Source organism: Rattus norvegicus, chromosome 2 (genome assembly GCF_036323735.1).
Source record: "Rattus norvegicus strain BN/NHsdMcwi chromosome 2, GRCr8, whole genome shotgun sequence".
In the NCBI taxonomy this organism is placed as follows: domain Eukaryota; kingdom Metazoa; phylum Chordata; class Mammalia; order Rodentia; family Muridae; genus Rattus; species Rattus norvegicus.
In genome coordinates, this window is record NC_086020.1 from 144644447 (window position 1) to 144671839 (window position 27393).

Genomic DNA, 27393 nt, shown 5'->3' on the forward strand with positions numbered 1-27393 from the left:
CGTTTAAGTTTTATTAAAAGATTTTTTGTTGAGTATCATTTTTACTTTTATATTGGAAATTAAAATATAATTGTCATTTCCCCCTTCCCTTTTCTCTCTCCACCCTTCCCATTGAACTTCTTTGTTTTCTCTGAAATTCACATCCTCTTTTGCCTTAATTGATGCAATTGTGGAATATATATACCTAAATATATAAATATATGCTGCTTAGTACATATAATTGTTCCTTGTATTGTATAGTTTGGGGCTAACCACTTGGTATGGGATAACCAACTGGGAGGCTCTTCTGCATAGAGGACTATTTCTTCTATGCTCAGCATTCCTGTAGCTCCTTGTCTAGAACTCATGAGCTTTTCCCATGTTCAGGCAGTCATATTGATGAGATATCTTGGGTGTAAGTTTTCTGGCCTTTGTAGAAGACAACAATCTCACAGCAAACTTTCTGTTCCTCTGGCTTTTTTCAATATTTCTGCCCCCCTCTTCTTCAGTGTTCCCTCAGCCTTAGGTGCAGGAATTGGGTTATAGCTAGATCAGTTGGAACTGGGCACCAACCACACAGTTATATATTCTCCACATTTTATCAGCTGTGGGGTTTTTTGTGTAATGGTTATCAAATGTTGGCAATATGTTTATTCTATTAGGGGTTGTGAGCTATGCTTTTGCATGGGTATAAAGGTAAATATTCAAGTAATTACAGTTTCGGTTGTGTTCTTTGTACAGTATCTGTGCTGTGTTTATTTCTTCAGCCCAAGTATCACTTCAACCATTGTCTATAGGGCTGACTTGGTAGACACGAATTCTTTCATCCTGTTTATATCATGTAAAGTTTTTCTTTCTCCTTCAACTACGACATAGTTTTGCCCTGCAAAGTCATCTGGGCTGCATCTGTGATCTTCTAGAGCCTGGAGTACATTTCTCCAAGTTGTCTTGGCTTTTAAGTTTTCATTAAGCAGTCAAGTGTTGTTCTGATGGAGAAACCTTTATATATGACTCATGATTTTTCTCTTGAGGCTTTCAATACCCTGTCTTTGTTCTGTGTCTTTAGTGTTCTATCTACAATATGCAGTGGGGAGTTTCTTTTATGCCCCTATCTGTTAGTGTTCGTGTGCTTCTTGTATCTATTTAGGTATGCCTTTCTTAATTCAATCATATTTTCTTCTATGATCCTGTTGAAGATCTGGTCTAGGACATTGATTTGGGATTCTTCTGTGCCTACAATTTTGAAGACTTGAGAATAGTTTTTGTTCATTTGGTTGGTTGGTGGTTGTTTTGTTGTTATTGTTTTGTTTTATTTTTCATTGCGCTCAATGTTTCTGCACATTCTCACAAGTTAGTTAAAAAAAAAATGTTCTTTGCATGAATGATTCAGTTCCTGTACTGTGCTTCCAAGTTCCGAAATCTATCTTTTCCTTGATCCTGAATTTTCTGATTATGTTGTTTAGTTTTTCAATTCCATCTTTATTTTAACTTTACTTTTTTTCCCAATGCACTCACTCCTACACACACACACACACACACACACACATACACACACACACACACACACACACACACTCCAGACCATCAAAAATAGTTTGAAAGGACAAATGAAATGCATTGATTGCATTCTTCTTTGTATTTCATATTGAAAATTTTAGGTTCCATATATTGGCTAATCTTTTTTATTTTTATTTGTCTGTTTTTAAGACAGGGTGTTATTGTGTAGTTCTGGCCTGGAACTCACTATGTATACCAGGCTGACCTCAAACTCAGAGATCCACCTTCCTCTGCCTTCTGAGTGCTGGGGTTAAAGCCATATGCCACAACATTTGGCTTATCTTTTTAAAATTCCTTTCTCCCTTTTATTGAAAATAGATGGTTTTCTCAAACAATATATCCTGATTATAGTTTCTGCTCCCTCTACTTTCTCAGTTTCTCCCCACCTTCCTTCCCCTCCAGATCCACTCCCTTTTCTGCCTCTCATTTTTAACAAAAGGCTTCTAAGAAATAACAACCAAACATAATAAAATAGAAAATAAGGTGATGCAAAAGCTATCATATTAAAGTTGGACCTAGCAACCCAACAGGAAGGAAAGAGTCCCAAGAGAATGTACCACAGTCAGAGACCCATTCATTCTTATAGTCAGAAGTTCAATAAAATATCTTTTAGATTTTCCTATTTGATGGACTTCAGATTTTAAAAGTATGTCTTTATGATTCTTTGGATTTCTTCAGTCCCTTTTTCCTTTCTTGTTTTGCTAATTTGGATATTCTCTCTCTTTGGATAAGATTTGTCTATTTTGTTGATTTTTTTTCAAAGAACCAACTCTTTGTTTCATTGATTCTTTGTATTATTCTGTTAGCATTATTGATTTTGAGCCTCAGTTTGATTATTTCTTGCCCTCTACTCCTTTTGGGTATGTTTACTTCTTTTTGTTCTAAGGCAATGGTTCTTAACCTTAATTATGCTATGACCATTTAATATACTTCCTCATGTTTTGATGACCCCCCCACCATAAAATTATTTTCATTACTTTTGCTACTTTTATGAATCAGAATATCTGATATAACATCCCTGTGAAAAAGTTGGTTGACTCCCAAGGGGGTCATGACCCACAAGTTGAGAACCAGTGTTCTGAAGCTTTTCAGGTATGCTAGTATGAGATCTCTCCAATTTTTTAAAGTGTTACAAACTTTCCTCTTAGTACCACTAACAGTGTTTTAATATACTGTATGTCCATTTTCATTGAATTCTAAAAAGTGCTTACTTTCTGTATTTCTTACCTACTTTTTATTCAGTAGAGAATTGTTCGACTTCCATGAGTCTGTAAGTCTGTTGTTTCAGTTGATATCCAGCTTTAATCCATGGTGGTCTAATAGGGTGCAGGGAGTTACTTCAATTTTTTTTGTATCTGTTGAGACTTGTTTGGTGTTTGAGTATATGGCCGGTTTTGAAGACAGTTCGTGAAGTGCAAGAAGAAAGCATATTATTTGTGTTTGGTTGAAATCTTCTGTTTTGGTCCATTGGCTTATAATTTCTGTTAGTTTTAATATTTCTCTGTTAAGTTTTTGTCTGAATGACTTGTCCATTGGTGAGAGTAGGGTATTGAAGTCTTCCACTATCAATGTATGAGGATCAATAAATAATTTAAACTATAGTAGTGTTTCTTTTACAAACTTGAGTACACTTGTGTTTGGGGCAAAAATATTAAGAATTCAAATGTCATTTTGGTGGATTTTTCTTTTGATGAGTATGTATTGTCCTTCCCTATCTCTTTTGATTAGCTTTGGTTTGAAGTCTATTTTAGGAGATATTAAAATAGCTATATTAGCTTGTTTCTTATGTCCATTTGCTTGGGATATCATTTTACAACTCTTTACCCTAACGTGATGTCTATCCTTAATGTAGAAGAATGTTTCATGTATACAACAGATTGGGGGATACTGTTTTTGCATCCATTCTGTTAGTCTGTGTCTTTTTATTGGGGAATTGAGACCATTGATATTAAGAGATATCAACAACCAATGATTGTGGATAGCTATTATTTTGTTGGTGGTGGTGATGGTGGTGTGTGTGTTCACACATTACCCTTCTTTTGATTTTGCTGTCATCATATTATTTATCTTCTATGTGTAGTTAACTTTCTTAGGTTGTAGTGTTTCTTCTAATACTTCCTGTAGGTTGTATTTGTAGATAGATATTGTGTAAATTAGATTTTATCATGGAATAACTTATCCATCTACGGTGATAAGCTGGGTATAGTAGTCTGGACTGTGGTCTCTTAGAGTCTCTACCATATCTTTCCAGGTCCTTCTGGCTTTTAGAATCTCTATTGAGAAGTGTAATTCTAACAGGTCTGCCTTTATATGTTACTTGGTCTTTTCCCCTTGAAGCTTTTTAATATTCATTCTTCATTCTGTATATTTAGTGTTTTATTATTTGACAAAGTGACATTCTTTTCTGACTCAATCTATTTGGTGTTCTATAAGCTTCTTGTACTTTTATAGGCATTTATATTTTTTTAAATAAACAAATCTTTTTTTTATTTGTTTTTTCTCTTAGGATCATTTATAAAAAAAGTAAAATAATCACAAGCTGAATGCAGAAACACATCAATACATCATCCATCTTACTCCAGTAGATTTCATTCAAGACATGAAGGGATGATTCAATATGTGGAAATCCATTGATATAATTCAGTATATAAAAACTGAAAAAAGTCACATGATTATATCATTAGATGCTGAAAAATATCGGGAAAATTCCATCATTTCTTTTTTTTTTTTTTAAAGACACCTTCACACTCTTTACTCCCTTTACCTAATGCGTCCTTAATGCACAAACAACCTAAAGAATCCAATTAAAAGAATCGAAGTTTAAAACACGGCGGGACAGAGAGACCGCCATGGTTCTATATCATGACACAGTGAGTGAAGGGTTAATTTGGAATTTCTGCTCCATAAACTGTTCCCAAATGGTTTGCTGCACCCATAAGAGATAAATACATAATACTGCCGCTGCTGATCCATAGCGTGGCTTCTTTTCTTTTCTTTTCTTTTCTTCTCTTTTCTTTTTTTTTAAGCTGAGCACAACTATTATCATTTTGTAATTAAAAGCATAAAATATATCTAACACCCAGTCCAACACTACATCAGTTATACAGAATATTTAGTTATCCATTCCATTATTATCCATTATTTAAGAAAGGCCTAAAATCTATATTATATCTTGCTAGCTTGTACACTATCTGATAACTATCCAATAAAATATGTATTTTCAGAGTTAAACAGCCTGATAGGCTATGAAACTAGAATCAGTCTTCAACCCCATCAGAAATCTGAGAACGACCAAATATCTATACACATAGGAAGCCTAACATGGCTTCCAGAACTGAGAGGTTGTAGAGACAAATCTCCACTAGTGCAGTCGCCTGTTAGGAACATGTGAGTGCAAGTCTTCAGTCTTCGGGCCCAAAATCAACTGACAGACTCTTGAAATGGAGATTGTGAAGGGCTAATCACCCTGTCTTGGCAGAGTTTATCAGTCAAATATTCTGCATAATTTGTCCTTTTCTGGACAGTATAGTCTGCAGATGAAACAGGCAGTTTTGTCAAGTGGCTGCCTAGCCACAAATTATTTCCTCACCTGGAGGTAGAGATGTTCACATTCTTCGTTAAATCCACCAAAGGGGAACAGTTAGGAGCAGATATGTCTCAAAAAAAGATAAATAACTTCAAATCTCATACTTTGTGGATTTCTGACGTTTGTGAAAACCATCTATGTATATGAGACTATCTGGACTGTTGTCTTTATATCTTTTTTTTTTTCAGTTACTACTGTACTTTATTGTGTTCAACCAAATCACCATGTTACAAAAATAGCAAGCTGCCACAATAAAAAATAAGGCTCCTCTATCCAGCACCAGATAGCATCATTTTACTTTCAAGCCTAGAAATTGCACACTTGTATATAAACCAACCGAAGATGAGGATTGAGAGTTCATCTTGGTGGATTTTTTCCTTTGATGAATATGAAGTGTCCTTCCTTATCTTTTTTGATGACTTTTAATTGAAAATTGATTTTATTTGATATTAGAATGGCTACTCCAGCTTGCTTCTTCTGACCATTTGCTTGGAAAGTTGTTTTCCAGCCTTTCACTCTGAGGTAGTGTCTGTCTTTGTCTCTGAGGTGTGTTTCCTGTAGGCAGCAGAATGCAGGGTCCTCGTTGCGTATCCAGTTTGTTAATCTATGTCTTTTTATTGGGGAGTTGAGGCCATTGATGTTGAGAGATATTAAGGAATAGTGATTATTGCTTCCTGTTATATTCATATTTGGATGTGAGGTTATGTTTGTGTGCTTTTCTTCTCTTTGTTTTGTTGCCAAGACGATTAGTTTCTTGCTTCTTCTAGGGTATAGCTTGCCTCCTTATGTTGGGCTTTACCCTTTATTATCCTTTGTAGTGCTGGATTTGTAGAAAGATATTGTGTAAATTTGGTTTTGTCATGGAATATCTTGGTTTCTCCATCTATGTTAATTGAGAGTTTTGCAGGATACAGTAACCTGGGCTGGCATTTGTGTTCTCTTAGGGTCTGTATGACATCAGTCCAGGATCTTCTGGCCTTCATAGTTTCTGGCGAAAAGTCTGGTGTGATTCTGATAGGTCTGCCTTTATATGTTACTTGACCTTTTTCCCTTACTGCTTTTAATATTCTTTCTTTATTTTGTGCGTTTGGTGTTTTGACAATTATGTGACGGGAGGTGTTTCTTTTCTGGTCCAATCTATTTGGAGTTCTGTAGGCTTCTTGTATGCCTATGGGTATCTCTTTTTTTAGGTTAGGGAAGTTTTCTTCTATGATTTTGTTGAAGATATTTACTGGTCCTTTGAGCTGGGAGTCTTCACTCTCTTCTATACCTATTATCCTTAGGTTTGATCTTTTCATTGAGTCCTGGATTTCCTGTATGTTTTGGACCAGTAGCTTTTTCTGCTTTACATAATCTTTGACAGTTGAGTCAATGATTTCTATGGAATCTTCTGCTCCCGAGATTCTCTCTTCCATCTCTTGTATTCTGTTGGTGAAGCTTGTATCTACAGCTCCTTGTCTTTTCTTTTGATTTTCTATATCCAGGGTTGTTTCCATGTGTTCTTTCTTGATTGCTTCTATTTCCATTTTTAATTCCTTCAACTGTTTGATTGTGTTTTCCTGGAATTCTTTCAGGGATTTTTGTGTCTCCTCTCTATGGGTTTCTACTTGTTTATTTATGTTTTCCTGGAATTCTTTCAGGCATTTTTTTCGATTCCTCTCTGTAGGCTTCTACTTGTTCTCTAAGGGAGTTCTCCACGTCTTTCTTGAAGTCCTCCAGCATCATGATCAAATACGATTTTGAAACTAGATCTTGCTTTTCTGTTGTGTTTGGATATTCCATGTTTATTTTGGTGGGAGAATTGGGCTCCGATGATGCCATGTAGTCTTGGTTTCTGTTGCTTGGGTTCCTGTGCTTGCCTCTCGCCATCAGATTATCTCTAGTGTTACTTTGTTCTGCTATTTCTGACAGTGGCTAGACTGTCCTATAAGCCTGTGTGTCAGGAGTGCTGTAGACCTGTTTTCCTGTTTTCTTTCAGCCAGTTATGGGGACAGAGTGTTCTGCTTTCGGGCGTGTAGTTTTTCCTCTCTACAGGTCTTCAGCTGTTCCTGTGGGCCTGTGTCTTGAGTTCACCAGGCAGGTTTCTTGCAGGGGAAAAGTTGGTCCTACCTGTGGTTCCAAGGCTCAAGTTTGCTCGTGGGGTACTGCCCAAGTCCTCTCCGCGGCGGCAGCAACCGGGAAGATCTGCACCGCTCTTTCCGGGAGCCTCCGTGCACCAGGGTTCCAGATGGCGTTTGGTGTTTTCCTCTGGCGTCTGGATGTGCGCAGAGTGCAGTCTCTTCTGGTTTTCCAGGTGTGTCTGCCTCTCTGAAGGTTTAGCTCTCCCTCCCACGGGATTTGGGTGCAGAGAACTGTTTATCCGGTCTGTTTCCTTCAGGTTCCGGCGGTGTCTCAGGCGCAGGGGTCCTGCCGCTCCTGGGCCCTCCCCTACGGGAGCCCAGAGGCCTTATACAGTTTCCTCTTGGGCCAGGGATGTGGGCTGGGGTGGGCAGTGTTGGTGGTCTCCTCCGCTCTGCAGCCTCAGGAGTGCCCACCTGACCAGGCAGTGAGGTCTCTCTCCCACGGGGTTTGGTAGCAGAGAGCTGCTGCGGGCCGGGATCCGCGGGTGTGGGACTTCCCAGGCATTTATATTTTAACAAATTTTTCTTCTATGATTTTATTGAAAATATTTTCTGGGCCTTTGAGCTGGGTTTGTTCTCCTTCCTCCATATCAATTAATCTTAGGTTTGGTCTTTTCATATTGTCTCTGATTTCTTGGATGTTTTGTGACAGGAGCATTTTAGATTTAACATTTTCGTTGATTGGTGTAACCATTTCTTCTATCATATCTTCAATGCCTGAGTGTCTCTGTTCTATCTCCTGCATTCTTTTGGTGAGGCTTGCTTCTGTAGTTCCTGTTCACATTCCTTAATTTCTCATTTCCAGAATTCCCTCAGCTTGGGTTTTCTTTATTGGTTCTATTTCTGATTTCAGGTCTTGAACAGTTCTATTCATTTCCTTCAACTGTGTGTTTTTCTTGGCTTTTTAAAAAGAAATTTATTAATTTCCTCCAATTGTCAATTTGTGGTTTCCGAGGTTTCTTTAAGGGGTTTGTTCATTTCTTCTTCAAGGATCTGTATCATTGTCATAAGATTTTAAGATCTTTTTCTTGTGTTTCAGCTACATTGGAATATTCAGGGCCTGCTGTAGTAAGATAGCTAGGCTGTAGTGGAGACATAATTCCCTGGCTTTTGTTGGTTGTGTTTTTCACTCTTGGCATCCTGCCATCTGGGCTTGGGATGATTATAAATCTAGATGCTGATTTCTGGATTTGTCTTTGTTGGATAGGTTCTTTTGTTCCTTGGTTTCTGTTTCCTCTCTGGATTTCAGTGAATGTGATGGTTGTATGTTGCCTGTTTCCCTGTCCTGTTCAGCTGGTATGTTCACAAGGAATACCAACCTGCTAGTGTTGGAGGCTGGGTAACAGGAATGAGCTGGGGAAAGAAAGGTTGAAGGAGAAGGTCTTTGTGATCCACTGGGAATGGGATCAGAAAGGAAAGGGAGTCCAAAGCAATTTCCCAGCTACTGAACTGGGAATAAGACTGGGGGGATTGAATCTCAGGAGCAGTAGGAGAGAAGTGGGTCTGCCTTCAGCCTGTGTTGCCCTGGGAGGAACTGCCTGTTGGAGTTGGAGGTTGGGACAAAGCATTAAGTTGTGAAAGGAAGGTTAAGAGGGGATGATTTGTGAGATCAAAATATATTATATTCAAAAAATCATAGTGAAACCCATTATAATATATAATTAATATATGCTAGTAAAGATACAAAAGAGAAGCCAGTATTTAAGTAGAGAATCAAGTAACCCCTAACCAAAAAGAAGGCACTGGAGTCAGAGTTGCTTTGTCTTCTCCTTCTATTTCCTCTAACAGCTTCTCTTCTTCACTGAGGACTCATTTTTGCTGATGACATCAAGAAAACTCTAGAAGCAGCTTGAAGCATTACTGAATTTTTTTTCCACATTCTTTACCCTGCTATCCAAACCACCACTCCTAGGCTTCTGCTTGATGCTGTCAATTGCTAGTCAGTGTTAATGGTTTACATTACTGTATTTATCCATGTTTTAAAGCATGGAAGAAGATAAGTAACTTGAAAATCTTTTAAAAGCTAATGTGTTGATAAACTGTGGGTAGGTGAAAAGAGTTTCCTAGCTGTCTCTTTATTGGCTACTGACTTATTTTTAAAGTTTGAAAACTGTAATATTTAGCATAGAACCTATTCTAACAGTTTGTCTAGATTTCATCTCAGAAGGCCATCAGCTTCAATGTAAATTATTTAATTTGGATTTGTCATGTTTGATACCTCATATATAACTACATTACATCACATAATTACCCTTGGCCCTCATAGTTAAGCAGAGAGCTAACTTTTCCATTTCATTTAAGCTCATCTTTCCACAAAGCTGAATGTGGCATTTATAGGTGAAAAGAACTGTCGATGGTACTTATTGAATCAATGAAGACTGTCACAGAACTATATGTAGGGGTAACAGGAAGCTGAATATGCTGGGATTGTGCCATAAATAAAGATTAGAAATCAAAGGACCCTGGGTTACAATGGCAGTTCTCAATATGTAAACTATGTGAACTTGGTTGAATTATACAATTTTTTAAAGCCTCTACTTTTTGTTTCAATATTTGGCTATCCAAGCTACTTTTTCAGGTGGCTCCAAAATATTTTGATTATTTATATCTGTGAAACATAATACCCAAAACAACTATTGCTTTTATGGGATCACAAATTTCACCTCAAGTGGGCAGTGTGTCTCTGTCCACATGGGTATCATTTGAGTTGACTGGGCCTGGAGGCCCCAAGAGGTATTGTAATGTGACACGTCTCCACATCTATATGTGTGAGCACTGTGGTATACTGTCCTTTAAATCTTCTATCCCTAGTGACTCTTCTTCTCTAAGGGATCAGCAAACTTCCTGTGTTCTAAACTGATGCCCTATGACATATGTCATAACTACCAGGCTATTCCAGCATGAAAGCAACTACAAACGATGAGCCAGCAAGTCAACAGCACTGTATTTCCAGAAAGTTCTATTTATGATATGAATATTAATATTTCATATATGTCTTTTTAGCCTCTCCCCTGTTTAAAAATGTAAAACCAACTCGTAGCCTAAGGATCATCAAGAGAGGTGAACTAGAACTCCAGAACCCAAGTGGAGATTGCAGAAGACGCATACGACTTATGCTTGGTATGATGGCACATGTCTGCCATCCCAGCACGCTGGAGGCTAAGTGGATAATAAGTTTGAGGCCCAAATCGACTATAGAGCAAGTTCCAGGCCATTGCTACAAAGTGAAATTGAGCCTCAGAGAGAAAGAAATAAAATAAAATAGTTGTTGCTTGGAGACACAATAGTACCTATTTTGTTCAGCTTGTATTAAGAAATTAATAAAATATGGAAAGTATTCATGGTGAATGTAAGAACCAGTCATTGTTATGAAGATTGTTATTATTTTATGCCATGGTTTAGAAATAATTTATCATTTTCAATTATCCTAAGGGTTTCTAGGATTCATAAAAGTCTAGACAACAAAACATAACAAGATGCCAAGAAAATCAGGGTCTAATAGATTCAGAAGTTGTTTTGTCTTTTTTTTTTTAAACTGATTCATTTCAGAAAAGAATTGTTTTAAACAAAGAAAAAACAAAACTGGGCCTTTACTAAAAAATATATAAATAAAATCGCTTCTCGGCCTTTTGGCTAAGATCAAGTGTAAAATATAAATAAAAAGACAAATAAATTTTTAGATAAATATGTTCTATTTACCTTTGTAACAGCTAGATAAAATTGATATTTGCGTAAATAATATGGTAGACAAATCTGAGCTATTCCTCTTCATTGCATAGCATAAAACATAACAATTGATAAATCAGCAAAAAGTCTGATTTGTGATTGCAAAATGGGCAGGACCTGAAACCTTTGGAGTTTTGCAAGTAGATACAGTTTCATGTGGTGAGTTTCTAAAATAAGACAGCAAGTGGATGAAAGGATCAACACATGAATAAAAGCATGAACAACTGCAAATAAACTAGATTCCTGAGTAATAAATCTTGAATCTCACCGTTTGATCACCCTTATCAGGAAGAAGCCTGAGAAAATAGAAGCTCTCTGCATCCTGCCCAGAAGGTCAAGGATGCTCTGGGCGTCATTGGCTTCACATTCCAAAGAGGAGGACCCTCCACTGAGAATGCAAAGAATGGCTCGGGTCTTGATGAAGCCACTGCTGAAGGGGCAGCCTTCCCACTGGACCACAGCAAGGCAGGATTCAGGGTTTTCAAAACTGTATACACTTTGAAGTTACTCAGATGTTATCCAGAATCTTTGTTGATGTGGGCCAACTGCCCCGCATTCCATTAGGTGAGAAAAACGTCCACAAAGTTGCAGGCAAAATGTGCTACAAGTTTTAATCAAGCAACATAAGAGACACACATGGAAAAAACAGCAGAGGGCCTTGCCAAACATAATGGTGGCTGTCTCCGAGTAGCAAGATTCAAATTGACTTATTGACCTGTTTCCTTTGACTTTTTTCTTTGTTTTCCAAGTTTGCTGCTGTGTGTGTTACTTTTAAAATAGAAAAGTTATTTTTAAACAAGACTAGGTCAGGAAGAGGTTGCCAACAATAATGCGTTATTAATTAATAAAACAAATCATTTGACAGTCCTTGCTGAACAATGTCCTACCTCAGCACGTTATATCACAGTGTGGTTTTAATCTTTCATATGGGATGCAGTTAGGAGGCATCATATGTATTTTATTGTTATTAGTTCCTGTTACACTTCACTAACAAATCAAAACATGTGAAGAAAGTTGCCCATAAAATCGCATATTCACAGACAGGGAACACCCTGAAAACAATCCCAAGATCTGAACTGTAAACCCTGCTGAATTAGACTTGGACCAACTTGTTGCTCAATGAATTATTACTATCAAGCTGGAATGATTGTCACTGCTGATTAAAAACCAAAAAAAAAAAAAAAATTCTTTTCTTACACGTTTTCTACATTGAGTCACCAACGCCCGTCTGTAGTTCTGCAAACTCTCTAACAATGCTTGAATCCTGGAGCACTGCCATCTTGCCAGCTCGGATTTTCAGAATCTATCACTTTGCCCATCCACTAAAAATAGCAACAGCTTTTGGTTTAATCCACTGCTCCCTGACTTGATTTTGTGATGCATTTGCCAGTTTAGGAACATAAATTGTCAGGCAGCGTTCTTTCAACCTCCTGGCTTGGTATCGACTGACTCTTCTGTGCTTGCCTCACCTAAAGGGTTGGTTACTTGTCACCTGATCTGTTTGCTCAAAGTGCTTGACAAGTACATGCCCTCATCGTTGCTGAGTCAGGGTCTCTGAAAGCTGAGAACTTCACCTGTGAATTCCAATCCCTTAGATCTTCAAGAATGGGGACCTAACCCAGCATGGTAGCTCACACCTGTAATCCCAGAACTCAAATGACTGAGGCAGAAGGATCATCCTGAGTTCAAGACCAGTTTAGGCTACATAGATCCAGACTGACCCGGACAGCTGTATGAGACCCTGTCTCAAGACAACTGCAGCAAAAGAGTTTAAGAACTGATCCGAGAATTTAAAACCAGCCTGAGCTGCATGAGTTCTACCAAGAAGGGGGAAGAGGAGAAGGAAAAGGATGAGAAGGAAGAGGGAAAGAGAGGAGGAGGGGAAGGGGGAAAGATAAGAGCACCAGGCCAACCAAAGTGACACAGTCACTTCAAGAAAAGAGAGAGGGAGGGTAGAGGGGATGGGAGTGGCTATGTGCTGGGGTATTGTTTTGTTTCCATATTAAAATCTAATCCAAGAAGAAGGAACCTAGCCATGAATAGATCCATCTAACTCATTCCCAGTGCCTCAGTCTAGAGATACAGTTCAGTAATATACCTCTTTGCTTGCCTAACATGTACAAAAGGTACACAGTGTCCCACCAGGAAAAAAAAAGCCTGTTATGTGTGATTCCAGCACTTGGGAGACTGAAGTGGCAGCAGTCGTGAGTTCAACACTAACCTGGGCTACAGAGTGAGACAGAGACTCTTTTGCAAACAATCAAAGCAGTTGTTTTATATCTATGATCAGATGGCAGAAGCGCGGCCTGACCCCTTGGGATTTCTTTCAACTCTGCCGAACTTGGCATTTCCCCCTGTGCATTGATTGAACAAATATTTGCAAAGTGCTGCCAGCCCGAAGAGCTGTGTGCTAAGATGTTCGTGGACACCTAGTCGCCAAAGGCGACTGTGTCCTTCAATAAAGGGACCTTACCATTACACTTGCATGCTGGTTAGTTTGTGTAAATTCTTTCCCACATAAATAGTACCAAAACAATTCCATTCTGTTTCTTTAGGCTATGTATTTCGAGGAATCCTTGAATCTGCTTAATTTCTCTCTCTCTCTCTCTCTCTCTCTCTCTCTCTCTCTCTCTCTCTCTCTGTGTGTGTGTGTGTGTGTGTGTGTGTGTGTGTGTGTGTGTGTGTGTGTGTGTTTAAAGAAATAATCCTTACAGAGTTACTTTGGAAAATTCTAATTGATAAATCCTGTGTACAAAATTGAGTCCCCACTGTTCTCCCTGGGGATGCTAGGGAAGGAACCTACAGGCAACTTTCTGCATGGATAATACAATGTGGTTTGTTGATAGCAGGCAGTAACTTATTCAAGTCATGGATGAAGGGTTAAGTGCATCTATTAAGGATCCCACAGCCACTGACTATAGGTTTCTTATCCATATTAGATGTCCCTTAACCAGCAGAACATTATTGTTCCTTCTGTTTCTCCACTCAGTGACCCCTCTTCACGATATTACCACTCATCAGTTCAGGCTCCCTTAGCATTAGTTGTTCCCTGGTGTTGCTGGTAACAGTCTAATTTCCTTCTAAGACCAGCAGAGGCTATTAACTTTCTGTTCCAGAAACTCCTCCAGTGTGCAATGCTTCAAGGCAAAGAGAAGTATATTTGCAGAGGATGAGAGGAAGAGCAGCTTGGCCAGCCTCCCCCAAATCCAGCCAGGAGAATTATCATGGCCTCCAGAAAATATAAACCAGCTCCCATAATCTCAGTCCAGATGTCTTTACATCCATTTTTTTTGATCGGATACTTTAAGTAGACTCAGCCTTATCATCATGACAGATTTTCAGAGTCTCGGAAGAGCAAGGTCTATGCCTGGAAGACAGAGAAATCCCATGGTGGAGGATGCAAAAACTAGAAGCTGATTCCATAAAAGGGACTGTACAAAATGTTCACATTCTCTCTTCCCTGAAAACAGAGAACTCTTTTTAAACATAAGAATTACCATGAGTGTCAAAAAACACACCACAGACACAGATTGACCATTGAAACTAGGAGTAAAGCATGGCCATGGAGAAGTGTGAGTAGAAAACCAGGTTATAAACAATCATGTCCAAAGAGCAGCAGCTCAGTGTAGTGGAACAGAAGCCAGGAACAGCTAGCTTCCTGATGTAAGGACTTTGAAGGTGGGAACTGCGTGAAACCGAAAGGGAAGGAGGGCATGGTTATTATTGTCTAAAGTAATTCTTAATCTCCTCCCCCAGATCATAAACTAAAGGTAAATATCGTTTGGCAGCTGGATAACTGGGTGTGACAGCACAATGCCTATAATCTCAGCACGTGGGAGTAGAGGCAAGGAGATGAGGGATAGAAAGCCAACCTTTTCTACAAAGGGACTTTAAGAGTAGCTTGGACTGCAGGAAAGCCTATCTTAAACACACACACATATACACATACACACACACATACACACATACACATACACACATAACACACACACATACATACATACACATACACACATGCATACACACACAGAACACACATACACACATACACACACATACACACAACACACATACAACACATACACATACACATACACACATAACACACATGCATACACACACATACACACATACACACAACACACATACATACATAACACCCCCACACACACACTCCCACATATACACACACACATACACACACATACACACACATACACATACATATACACACACATACACATACATACACACACATATACACACATACACACATAACACACACAGTACACACAAACACACATAACACACACACACATACACACAGACACACAGACACACACATACATACACACACACATACACACACAGCTTACCCACAATGAACAAACAAAAACCTTTGGCATATAGTAATAACCGCACAGGTTATTTTTCAGATTCAGAGAGTTCCAACTCCTCAGTATTGGGGTACTCAGTGAGCTACTTTATTTTTTGTCTTAAGTGGAAAAGTACTCCTTGCAAACCAATCTTTGACATGGGATTCTATGGACCGTCTACTGTTTCAACCAATGCTGCTTCAGGAAGAGCTAGAGGCTCATCACAACTGCCTAGAAGGAGACAAGATTAAGATCTTTCCAGGCTAAGCACAGGTCAGCCCTGTCACTGACTTTGCTACTTCGTTGTGTAGCAGTGACCACTCTGTGACACCTGCTGGCCCAGACAAATTTGTGTCACTAGAGTTGAGGATAGTGGATGTTTCTTGGATACACATGTTTGTCTCTGAAGTCTGAAGTCAAACTCTGGAAGAAGCTGAAGCTGTGTGGTTTAGGTTAAGATGTTAGCAGACTGCGGGTGCCAGTGGTAGGTATTTGTGGAGATGGGCTGAAGTTGGGCAATTTGGGCAATAGATATAATCCATCTCCAACACGAACAACCAGAAATCCAGTTTCAAAGCTGTTTGCCAGAGGGACTAAAGTCTGGAATGGAGTTTTGAGTACCACTCTCATGTGTAACCTCCAGGCAGAGGTGACCATTTGGGAGAACATAAGAAACCAGGGTTCCCTCCGGCATTCCTGGCAAGAGAACCAAGGGCATTTCTGCAAGTACTGCTTTTGCAGCCCTGTCCTTCAACTGCCTAGTCAGTTTCTATCTCCTGGCATCACAGAATCACTGTGGAATCCCGTCAGGTCTTACCATCTGTGGAAGCTGAAGTCTGAGTGTAAGGTACACAACCATGCAATGTTGTTTTGTTTTGTAGAGATAGGGTCTTAAGTACCCCCAAGATGACCTTAAACTCCTATATAGTCTTGATCTTCCTGCCACCACCTCAGAAGCGCTAGGATTATAGGCATACAATGAATAGCATGTGTCTTAGTTAGGTTTTCTATGTCTGATAAAATCCCATGACCAAAAGCAACCTGAGAAGGAAAGGGTTTATTTGGCTTACACATCCAGGTAACCGTCCATCACTGAAGGAAGTCCGGGCAGGAACTCAAACAGGGCAGGAACCTGGAGGCAAGGACTGATGCAGAGGCCATGGAGGAGTGCTGCTTAGTGGCTTGCTTCCCAGGATTTTCTCAGCTTGCTTTTTTATACACCACAGGGGCACCTGCCACCCACAATGCACTAGCCAGGCCCACAAAGACCTAGCCCAATCACTAATTAGAAAATGCATAACTGTCTTGCCTACAGGCAAATCCTGTGGATGACGCATTTTCTCAATTAAGAGTCGCTCTTCCCAAATGACTGTATCTTGTCTCAAATTGACACAAACTGAACAGTATACTACCTCCATGTTGGCTCGTGAAAACAAGAGATAGTCAAAATGTAGATAGAGCTCTGCACCATTTTTCCATTCAAGCACTAAGCTCATGCAAATCCAGAAGACTCTGGCCAACAGTAAGAGCTTAATTAAGTTTGGTTGGGGAGATGAATGAATGAGTGAATGATTGAATAATTTCCCTAACTTGTTCCAATACATTAGGGGGTTATAGTCACCTTCTGCAGCTCCTGACCGTGTCCAAATCAATTAGGGTAAAGTTAGTGCAGATCATGTCCCAAAGATGGTAATATCTTCACCTTAGTACCCTCAGATTCATATTTTTTTATTTTTACCATCTGAGAAAATCCTTCAATAAGAAGTATCATGAACGTGTTCCCCCTTTTGTATCTTTTTATAAATCAACTTAATTTTTGCTCACTTATTTTTTGAGACCGGCTCTTACTCTATAGCCCGCTTAGCCTAGACCTGTCTTCTTTGCCCACTTTGGCCTCTAACATTGGCAATTCTGTCTTAGCCTTCCAAGTGCTGTGATCATAGGCATGTACCATCATGCCTGGGACAAGTGAATTTTCTGAAGTCAGTTTCAGTTTGTATCAAGACTTAGCAAAACATACGACTTCCGCACACCCCCTACCCTTGTGCACAGGTGGCCTACTGTCAAAGCCCTGCACTAGAGCCCCATTTTGGAACTAGTTATCACAGAATAACACATCTTAAAAACACTTAAAGTTAACTTTCTGAATCTGTAAATGAGAGTTGTTCCTTAGCTGCTGCTACTCAACTGAACATACAAATTGACAAAGCGGCTAAAGCAAACGATAAAATAAATATTAAAATCCAGTGGTCAAACATGGAGACCGTGTCTATCACTCAGGAGGCTGAGGTAGAAAAACAATAAATCTATGGCTAGCCTGAGCCACATAGCAAGTTCCTGTCTCACAAAACCTGAAAACCAGATAGCTGGCAATTCATTTGCTATTCCACATTTCAAGTTAAAGCAAATGCAAAGGTCTGATTTTCTCAGACTTTTAAGCAATCTACAAACTTAACAAAAGCAGTTTTTTCCCTATTTTTTCCTCTTTTTTGTTTTTTTAAATTTAATTTAACGCTGTTTTTCATTTGAGGCAACTTGGACTAGCCAACTAATTTGTGTATGTCAGATTGGTCTCAAACTTACAGCAATCCTCCAGCTTCTGGAGAGCTGAGATTCCAGGCATGAGCTACTGTTGCCCAACTTAAAAGTATATTTCCTATTAGGGACATTGAAAGACAAAGATCATATCACGAAAGCTTGTTTTACAATTATCACATAATGTGCTGCTCTGGGTAAGCGCCCCAGGCTAACTGACTGCAGCACAGAGGCTTTAATAGTTTCTTCTTACGTGGCCATTTAACATTGCCCAGAACACACTCCATGGCCTGATCCTCACAGCTTAAGGCACTGAGCAGTGGCTGTGTTTGAGCGGCGCCATGTGTTCTCCCTGTTTCAAATCAGTATTTATGGCTAGCTTAGCAGATAGAGACATTTACACACAAGGAGACGGCCCCAGAGCCCATGTCTCAGCACTGTTTGACCAAGGCCAGCCACTGAAGTGACCTATGGAATCTGGAGTCCCAAGGTGAGACTTTCAGGTGAGGGTCAAAGCAAAAGGAATTGTTAGCATAAATCTTTGATTTAGGACTGGGGCGCGGTGGGGGAGGGAGGTCAGTTCATACATAATGCTCTTCTGCAAGACTGGGCATTAGTTGGCAATTCAGGCCTAACCTGTGATTCACCCATCTTTCATGTTTAATTGGATTTTCTATCTAGAATCAGAAAACATCAGTTCTGACTTAGGAAACTGAAATCTAGAGGCTCGTGAAAAAACGTATGTGTATCAAGATGGCTGCTTGGGTCTTGTAAAAAGAGGGCTTTCCCAAGAGGAATGCAAATGAGGGAACACAGAAGGCTTATACGTCCTCTGAAAGTTAATCTTGCAAAATCAGTAGATGACTGGCTCAGGAGATTACCTCCTACCTCGCCACTGACCACCTTTATTTTAGTTTTCCCTTAGCTGCAGCAGAGGGTAGGCCTTCCAAGATGATTGACATTTTAAGGTGCAGCTAATGAGAGCTGCAAAAAGAAGCTGTGTGCAAATAGGTCTCAGTGCGTGCTGTCCTGCAAGATATGACGCAGCCCAAACTGGCTTTGAATTCACAGTCATCCTCCAGCCTCAGCCTCCCAAGTATTGAAATTACAGGTTTTAGCCACTACAGTTGTAAAATTGCACCATGTTTTAAAAAAAGAAAGAAAAAGGAAAAAAAAAGGTCTTGTTAGACTTGAAAGATAGAGGGAATCTTTCCAATCCAGGGTATGACAGCCATCTTCTTCGTAGATATTTTCAGTGTTAAATACTACATTCTTTTCTTAAGTCCCAAGTGCCCCTCTTTCAAGCACTAGGGAAATGGTTCACATTCTGCTGAATTACTTTCATGTTTAACTTCCAAATTAGCTGTGAATTCCTTCCTTCCAGCTTCCTTCCTGGGCCTCTAGGTTCCGCTTGTCTTCTTGAATTAACCTCCCCTCAAGGCCAGGAGCCCTGGAATCTCAGCTCCATTTCTGAGGTAATTTCTGCAGGAAAGCAAGTTTGGCACAGCAAGTTTTAATATCCATTGTGGCCGTGGGTGGGGGTGTGGGGGTGGGGAGTGAGGAAAGAAAAGAACGTAACTCTACTACTAGCCTGGAAATTGGACTGGAACTTCTGTTAGGCTTCTGAAACCTACTTATTACCCTGACAAACTCCAGCAGAGTGCTAATGGATACTCCATATGATAAACTTTGGAAGTCAATGGAGACATTAAAAAATAAAAAACAAAACAAAACAAAACAAAACAAACAAACAAAAAACACCAACCTTCTCCTTCTCAGGCCAGAGACTCCAGCCCAATCCCTGAGGCTTTGGGCAGTTTTAGGTGGGTGGTATTTCAAGAACAGAAAGGAAGAGGTTGCATGCAGAGCTCTGAAGTTCTCATTTACTGTCCAACAGCTTCCGAGGAAACGTTGGGCTGGCAGAGGGACAGCAGTAGCAAGAGTCAGACAGGAGGCTGGCGAAAGACACAAAAACTCATGGAGACTCGTAATTCCTAAGCAATAAATGACCATGAAGACACAGGCAAGATTTAAGCTGGAAAGCAATGGATGCTAAGTCCAGATTGTCAAAGGCAAACTTCACCCAGCGATAACACCCAGACTGGGTCTCGCCTGTTTCAAAGGAAGGTCCCCAAGGAAGATTTGATGGAGAGGTCTCCGAAGCCTCCTGTGAACTCAGGCAAGTGCAGTCCCCAAAGCAGATGATGTACCTGAGGTCTCTATGGCACTTGATTAAACGACAAGTGCAGAATGTGCAATTGTCAACATGTTGTTTGGCAAGGTCGTTACGATTCTTCTGAGATCATAGGATCCTGAGTGTCAGACATTTTGATTGGAAAAGGCAAGGGGTAGGCTACCCCATGCTTGGGAATGTTTTTAAGGGTTACGATAACTACTTTGTAAATATGATATGGGTTAAATGCTCATTTGTATGTATTATACCAAATAATTAAGCAAGATCATCCCTAGGGAAAAATCAAAGCCTCATGATGAGCCAAGAGGAGATCATTGATGACTTCGTATTTTTTGCTTCGATTATTTGCAAAAGTGCTTTTAGCTCACACACAATATATTATCTTTTTATGGGTGTATACAACTCTGCACTTTTTATAAATGTGAAAGATCAGGTAGCTTGTCACAATCAGAACAGAGAACAATTCTCTTATTCCCGTATTTGACTCTCTCCCTCTCTCCCTCTCTCCCTCTCTCCCTCTCTCCCTCTCTCTTTCTCTCCCTCTCTCTTTCTCTCCCTCTCTCTTTCTCTCCCTCTCCCTTCCTCCCTCCCTTCCTCCATCCCTTCCTCCCTTCCTCCTTCCCTTTCCTCCTTCCATTCCCTCCCTCTCTCTCCATTCATTATTATGGAGCTAGGGTATTTTTTTGCACACGCGCGTGCGCACGTGTGTGTGTGTGTGTGTGTGTGTGTGTGTATGTGTGAACACATGTGTCAAACTGCACATGTAAAAGTGAGGACAACTCTGTGGTGTCTGCTCTCTCCTATGTGTACATGGGCTCAGAGATTGAATCCAGGTCACAAGAATGTGTCGTAAGTTTGTTTACCAGCTGAACACCATCTTTGATGCTCTATACTCTGGAGCCAAAACCTTCACCCTCACCCTCACCCCTGTCTTGCCATCTCACAAGTTCATAGCACAGTTTCTTTTTCCCCCAAACTTTGTTTTGCTTTTGTTCTGTGAGACTGAGTCTCACATAGCACAGAGACTGACTTCCACCTCCGTGTACTGTTGACAATGACCTTGGACTTCTCTTCCACTTCGTAGCCCCAAGGGCTAAGATTACAGGTGTATGCCACCAGCTTTTGAGTTATGCTTCTCTCACTTAGCATTAAGTATGAAAGTCACAATGTTGGGTATCCAATAATGCTTTCTTATCTACTGATGAATAAAATTCCATCGTGTGACTAGACCGTGGTTTCTTTCATCTGTCCACCCTCAAAAGGAGATTTTTGGAAGATTCTAGTCTGTTGACATAGAGCAAACGCAAATATTTAGAAGCAGGAATTTTTTGTTTCTTTGGGTTTATAGCTAAGAGGCCGGTGAGCCCTACAAAATTGTTCCTGTTTTTCCACAGTGACTCTAGCTACGTTCTTACCAGGAATAGGTGGAAGTCCACTTGCTCTGGATACTTGTCTGCACTTGCAAGCATCTGTTTGTTTTCTTTAGTCATTCCAACAAATGTAATTTCCTGTAGCTTTACTGGGTTGTTTATGTTAAATTACTTTATTTGTTGTTTCAGGCAGGGTCTCACTATGAGCCCAGGCTGGCTTAGAACTTGATATGTAGTCCACACTGACTTCAAACCTAAACAGACCTCTTACTTAACCCAGCCACCTAAGTGCTGGGATTATAGACCTGAGCCATCACACCCCACAAGGATTGCCTTTTTATTCTCTTCAGAGTGCTTTCTACCTGTGGGAGAAAGCCAATATATCTACTTTTCTGTGGCTCCTGCTTTTGACATTTTATGTAAGAAGTCCTTGCCTAGCTCAAGGTCATGAAGGCTTTTTCTTAATACTCTAGAAGTTACATAGTTTTATTTCACTTTTGTTTAAAAAAGATATTAATCTGTGACTCATTTTCTATTATAACATTCTTAGGACTTTAAAGAGAGGTTACTCATTAATTAAATCAATGTGTCCATTTAGTCCCTGGTATATAAGCTTAGCACTATTAGATATTTTTTATCAGAGGTATATCCAGTATTTCATATTCCTTAATCAGTCAACAAATATTGATTAATGTGGTATTTCACTTTCATTAGAGCTTTCTGAGCATTTTAGAAAGTCTGCATTGAACATCCTGCATCCCAGGTCACATTCATCATCATACCACTTTGCCCATGAACAGTTTTCATTAGCAGCCTACTGACAGACAGACAAACCATCAAGGAGTCTAGAGTCCAAAAGAATAACTATTTTGCATTTGCTTTCATAAGAATTCCAGTTTTTCCCCTTCCCAAAAAATATTTTTATGCTAGTATGATGGCCCATGCCTGCCTCCCCAGCACACAGGAGGCTGAGGCAGAAGGATTTCTGGGAGGTTGAGACCAGCCTGGACTACATCATAAATTCCAAACCAGCCTAAGCTACATGGTGAAATCCTATCTCAAAAAACATTTTTTTCCACTGACAAGCAAAGTAAGGAATGAGGTGGAAATAAAGTATCAGATCTTCAAAGCTTATAGATCTCTGTTCAGCATCCCGGCATGGTCTTCAGAGATGTTAGGTTCTGTGGAGGACTACAGAGACTTTAGAGGTCACTTTGCTTTTATCCAATCACTTAATCAAGTCAACATGTACTAGTATTCAACACTTCCTATGAGCCAAGGGCTTAGTGCATGTCAATGAGAAAAATGAACATCCAGCCAAGGGAAGGCTCCCGGTCTTAGGCTATTCCTGGGCAGGGGCTGAAACCAGGGTCTCAGGTTTCCATCTCCTTTAGGTTTCCCCATGTCCTGCAAGATCCTAAAATCTTGGTCTTCCCTCCAAGCAGTGCTGGCTTTAATGAACATCAGAACTGTCTTTGATTTCGAGAAATAGACTGCAGCTCAAGGGAGTGGATTAGCAGGAGAGACACTGTTAGGAAGTGTTGTGGTAAACATTAAAAGCTATGGTGGGACCTTTTTATCCTGCATTGAGCCAGATGGCACCGAGGGGTACTTTTATCTCAATGACAACACGCTGCCCCCAAGTAGTCTCAGACCCAGGCAGTCCACGAGCCGTTTCAGTGTGTCTCCTTGCCACGCTTTTCCCTAGAGTTAATTCCAGCACCCATGGGGCCACATGGAACTAACTATAATTTGTCTCTGGTTAGTATCTCTCCCGACCGCTCTCAACTAGCCTCGAACTCTCTGGTTCCAGCTAACCAGTACAATCAAGACCCAACAAACTGCAACCCAGCAATCAGATTTATATGTTAAATTCTCAATCCACAACACATCCACACAATAAACTCAGTATATAAACCACCCAGCTAAATAAGATAAACTGACGTATAGAAATCCATCCCTTAAGAAATATTCATAACAACCTGTATCTGTGTAAAGATGCATGGCAAGGATTGTTTATGTCTGCCTCCATGTTGCTTCTCTCTCTCTCTCCTGCTTCTCCCTCTCTTTCTAAAACCTCTGTTCCCACCTCCCTTCCTTCTCATCCAACGACAGGCCTCGTGTTATCTTGCCTGCCTTCACCTACATAATGACCTCAACCTACAGAGAAGTGAGTTTAGAGAATAGCTTTGAATAGCAGGTTTGGGGAAGAGAATTTTAAGAAGATAGACTATTCAGGTATGGTGGTTCACACTTGGATCTCTATACTCGGGAGATGGATGCAAGGGTTGCCATGAGTTCAAGGGCAAACTACGCCACATTGCAGTGACTTCCAGGCTAGCCTAGACTCAAGTTTAAGACTTTGAAACACAGCAGAGAAGCTATTACCAATGGAGTTTTGAGAGAAGAACCTACAGTATTGAGAAGAGTATAGAGTGAAGAGAATACATTTAAAAAACCAAACCTATACAAATTGGGGTTCAGAGCTAAACAAAGAATTCACAGCAGAGGAATGCCGAATGGCTGAGAAACACCTAAAGAAATGTTCAACATCTTTAGTCATAAGGGAAATGCAAATCAAAACAACCCTGAGATTTCACCTCACACCAGTGAGAATGGCTAAGATCAAAAACTCAGGTGACAGCAGATGCTGGCGAGGATGTGGAGAAAGAGGAACACTCCTCCATTGTTGGTGGGATTGCAGACTGGTACAACCATTCTGGAAATCAGTCTGGAGGTTCCTCAGAAAATTGGACATTGAACTGCCTGAGGATCCAGCTATACCTCTCTTGGGCATATACCCAAAAGATGCCCCAACATATAAAAAAGACACGTGCTCCACTATGTTCATAGCAGACTTATTTATAATAGCCAGAAGCTGGAAAGAACCCAGATGCCCTTCAACAGAGGAATGGATACAGAAAATGTGGTACATCTACACAATGGAATATTACTCAGCTATCAAAAACAGTGACTTTATGAAATTCGTAGGCAAATGGATGGAACTGGAAAATATCATCCTGAGTGAGGTAACCCAATCACAGAAAAACACACATGGTATGCACTCATTGATAAGTGGCTATTAGCCCAAATGCTTGAATTACCCTAGATGCCTAGAACAAATGAAACTCAAGACGGATGATCAAAATGTGAATGTTTCACTCCTTCTTTAAAAGGAGAACAAGAATACCCTTGGCAGGGAATAGAGAGGCAAAGATTAAAACAGACACAGAAGGAACACCCATTCAGAGCCTGCCCCACATGTGGCCCATACATATACAGCCAGCAAACTAGATAAGATGGATGAAGCAAAACCGGATGTAGATTGCTCCTGAGAGACACAGCCAGAATACAGAAAATACAGAGGCGAATGCCAACAGCAAACCACTGAACTGAGAATAGGACCCCCGTTGAAGGAATCAGAGAAAGAACTGGAAGAGCTTGAAGGGGCTCGAGACCCCATATGTACAACAATGCCAAGCAACCAGAGCTTCCAGGGACTAAGCCACTACCTAAAGACTATACATGGAGTGACCCTGGACTCTGACCTCATAGGTAGCAATGAATATCCTAGTAAGAGCACCAGTGGAAGGGGAAGCCCTGGGTCCTGCTAAGACTGAACCCCCAGTGAACTAGATTGTTGGGGGGAGGGCGGCAATGGGGGAGGATGGGGAGGGGAACACCGATAAGAAAGGGGAGGGAGGAGGGGGATGTTTGCCCGGAAACCAGGAAAGGGAATAACACTCGAAATGTATATAAGAAATACTCAAGTTAATAAAAAAAAAAAAAACCAAACCTAAAAGAAAAAAATTACAGTTTCAACTATTATATATTAGCTACTTTTAAACAACCACTCTGGATGCTTCCTTGTTTTAAAAAACAGCTTAGGCAACTTTCCAGTTGACTGATGATGATTGAAATTTTCCCCAGAGGTTGAGACCACCTCCCCGATTGTGGCAGGATGGAAATCCATCCTCCACCCCTTCCTTTCAAAACAGTCGAGAACAGCATAGCAGTGCCCCCACGGTATTGACATAATCCTGTAAAGCAACCAGCAGCTCTCATGACATGCACTGTGTAAGCCCTATTTCAGAGACTCTGAAGAGGTAACACCTGTTCCTGGAGTAAGAGGGTATGAGGTTGGGACTCGGAAATGGATCTACTCCAGATCCTGTAGATGGAGCAAGATGGTCTTTAAAAGCTTCTCTGGATTCCGGAGGATGGAACTGAAGAGGTGGCACAGTGATACCTCTTAGTTCTTTGGCAGAGATGGAAATATTTGGAACTTCAAGCATTTATCGGGTGCTCCTATATATTAATTTAATATGAGCAGCGGGAAGCAGACAAGTTAACAGATTCCAGCATACAGGAAGTAGGATTGTCACAAATTCTAGGCTAGTCTCCAATAGTAAGACCAGGTCTCAAATAACAAAATTAAAAAAGACAAGTGGTTGTTTAAAAATAATTTAATGTTCATAACACTATGGCAAAAAAAACCCTGAAATGTCCATCAAATGATAAATACATCAACAGAATGTGCTGTGTATATACACATGATTCTGATCCCAAGAAGCTGCAATATACTTCAACATGAATGAACCTCGGAAACATGCTAAACTATGTAGACACAAAAGGCTGTATATTGTGCAATTCCATTCATACACAAAGTCTAAAATATCATGGTAAGCACTTTTGCTCACAAATACACTCCCCAGTCACCACGCCCTACTTCTTCACAGGAACAGAAACCACAGACCCCAGTGAACATTTGACTCTTCTAAAACCAGGAGCCAAAATAAGCCCTTTCTCCTTCAAGTGGATCTTTCCAGGCATTTTGTCACAATGACGACAAAGATGCATTTCTCAGAATGCACTCCTGTATTCTGTATACACTGTGCATCTAGACCTATAAATGACTACCCTTGCTTTACCACCAAAGCCACTTGAAAGCTACAGTACACTCTGCCACGTTCACCAGTCTTGGTTTATAAGAATATTTTATCTCCCAACTCTTACTCTTTCTATCCCCACAGAGGACAGTGTTGGTTCTCAGCAACAGTACTCCTCTCCCTATATCCAATGCCACCTGCCTAGTGGACCACACAAAACTCCTATTGATGCCCAACTTCCTCAGTTCATCCTGGGAGTAGTACAGTCTATTTCATTCCATTCTTTGAGCACCAGCACCAGCATGATGTCAATCAGGTTACTATGGCTCCATGCACACACCTCACAGTGCATTCCCCACTACTGCAACCAGCACGCCTACAGATGAGAAAGGGATCAGGGCTTGTAGGAGGAACGGCAGGGCTGAGTCTGGAGACAGAGGCTACAACCACATCGGTATTCTGTGAACAAGAACATTTTTGCCAGCACAATTTTACTTACTCTCATTTGCCAGCTCCAACTTGGATTTAAAAGCTAAACAAAAGGTATATAAATAATTGAATCCCAATTACAAAGTTTGAATTTGCATTTCTCTCATTAAGACAAATTATCAAAAATTCAATCAGATGTTGAGACTATTCTATGATTGCACTGCTGTAGTCGATATGTCTATACATTGATCATACCATAACGTATTTAAATTAGAACATTTGTGCATATTAAATTTTCTTCTGAGGAGGGAAATCTCTAAGACGTATAAGGTAGTCTGAAAAATAGATCATTTTTATTATAAAAAACCAGATGATCATATCGTTCAAGGTGTATTTTCTTATTTATGCTTTGTGTATTTGGATACAGGGTCTCGCTCCTGACTGCCCTGGAACTCACTAAGTAAGCTCGGTTGGTCTCGAACTTCCGAGCACTGGGACTGCAAGTGTGTGCCACCATGATCAGTACTGTATGTGCTTTAAAAGGTAAAATACTTATTGAGAGCTTATAATACCTCAGTAGTAGTAGCCACTCAACAGGCTCAGTTTAAATAAACAATAAAATGAAGAAGGGG

General features: G+C 40.2%; 1 protein-coding gene and 1 pseudogene across 1 annotated transcript in view; one reads left to right on the top strand and one right to left on the bottom strand.

The window, feature by feature from the left end:
- The window catches only part of Rpl12-ps2 (ribosomal protein L12, pseudogene 2), an 852478-nt gene that overhangs the window by 710046 nt on the left and 115039 nt on the right, over positions 1–27393 (bottom strand). The window lies entirely within an intron of this gene.
- On the top strand, positions 10856–10935 carry LOC120101116 (U2 spliceosomal RNA; annotated as a pseudogene).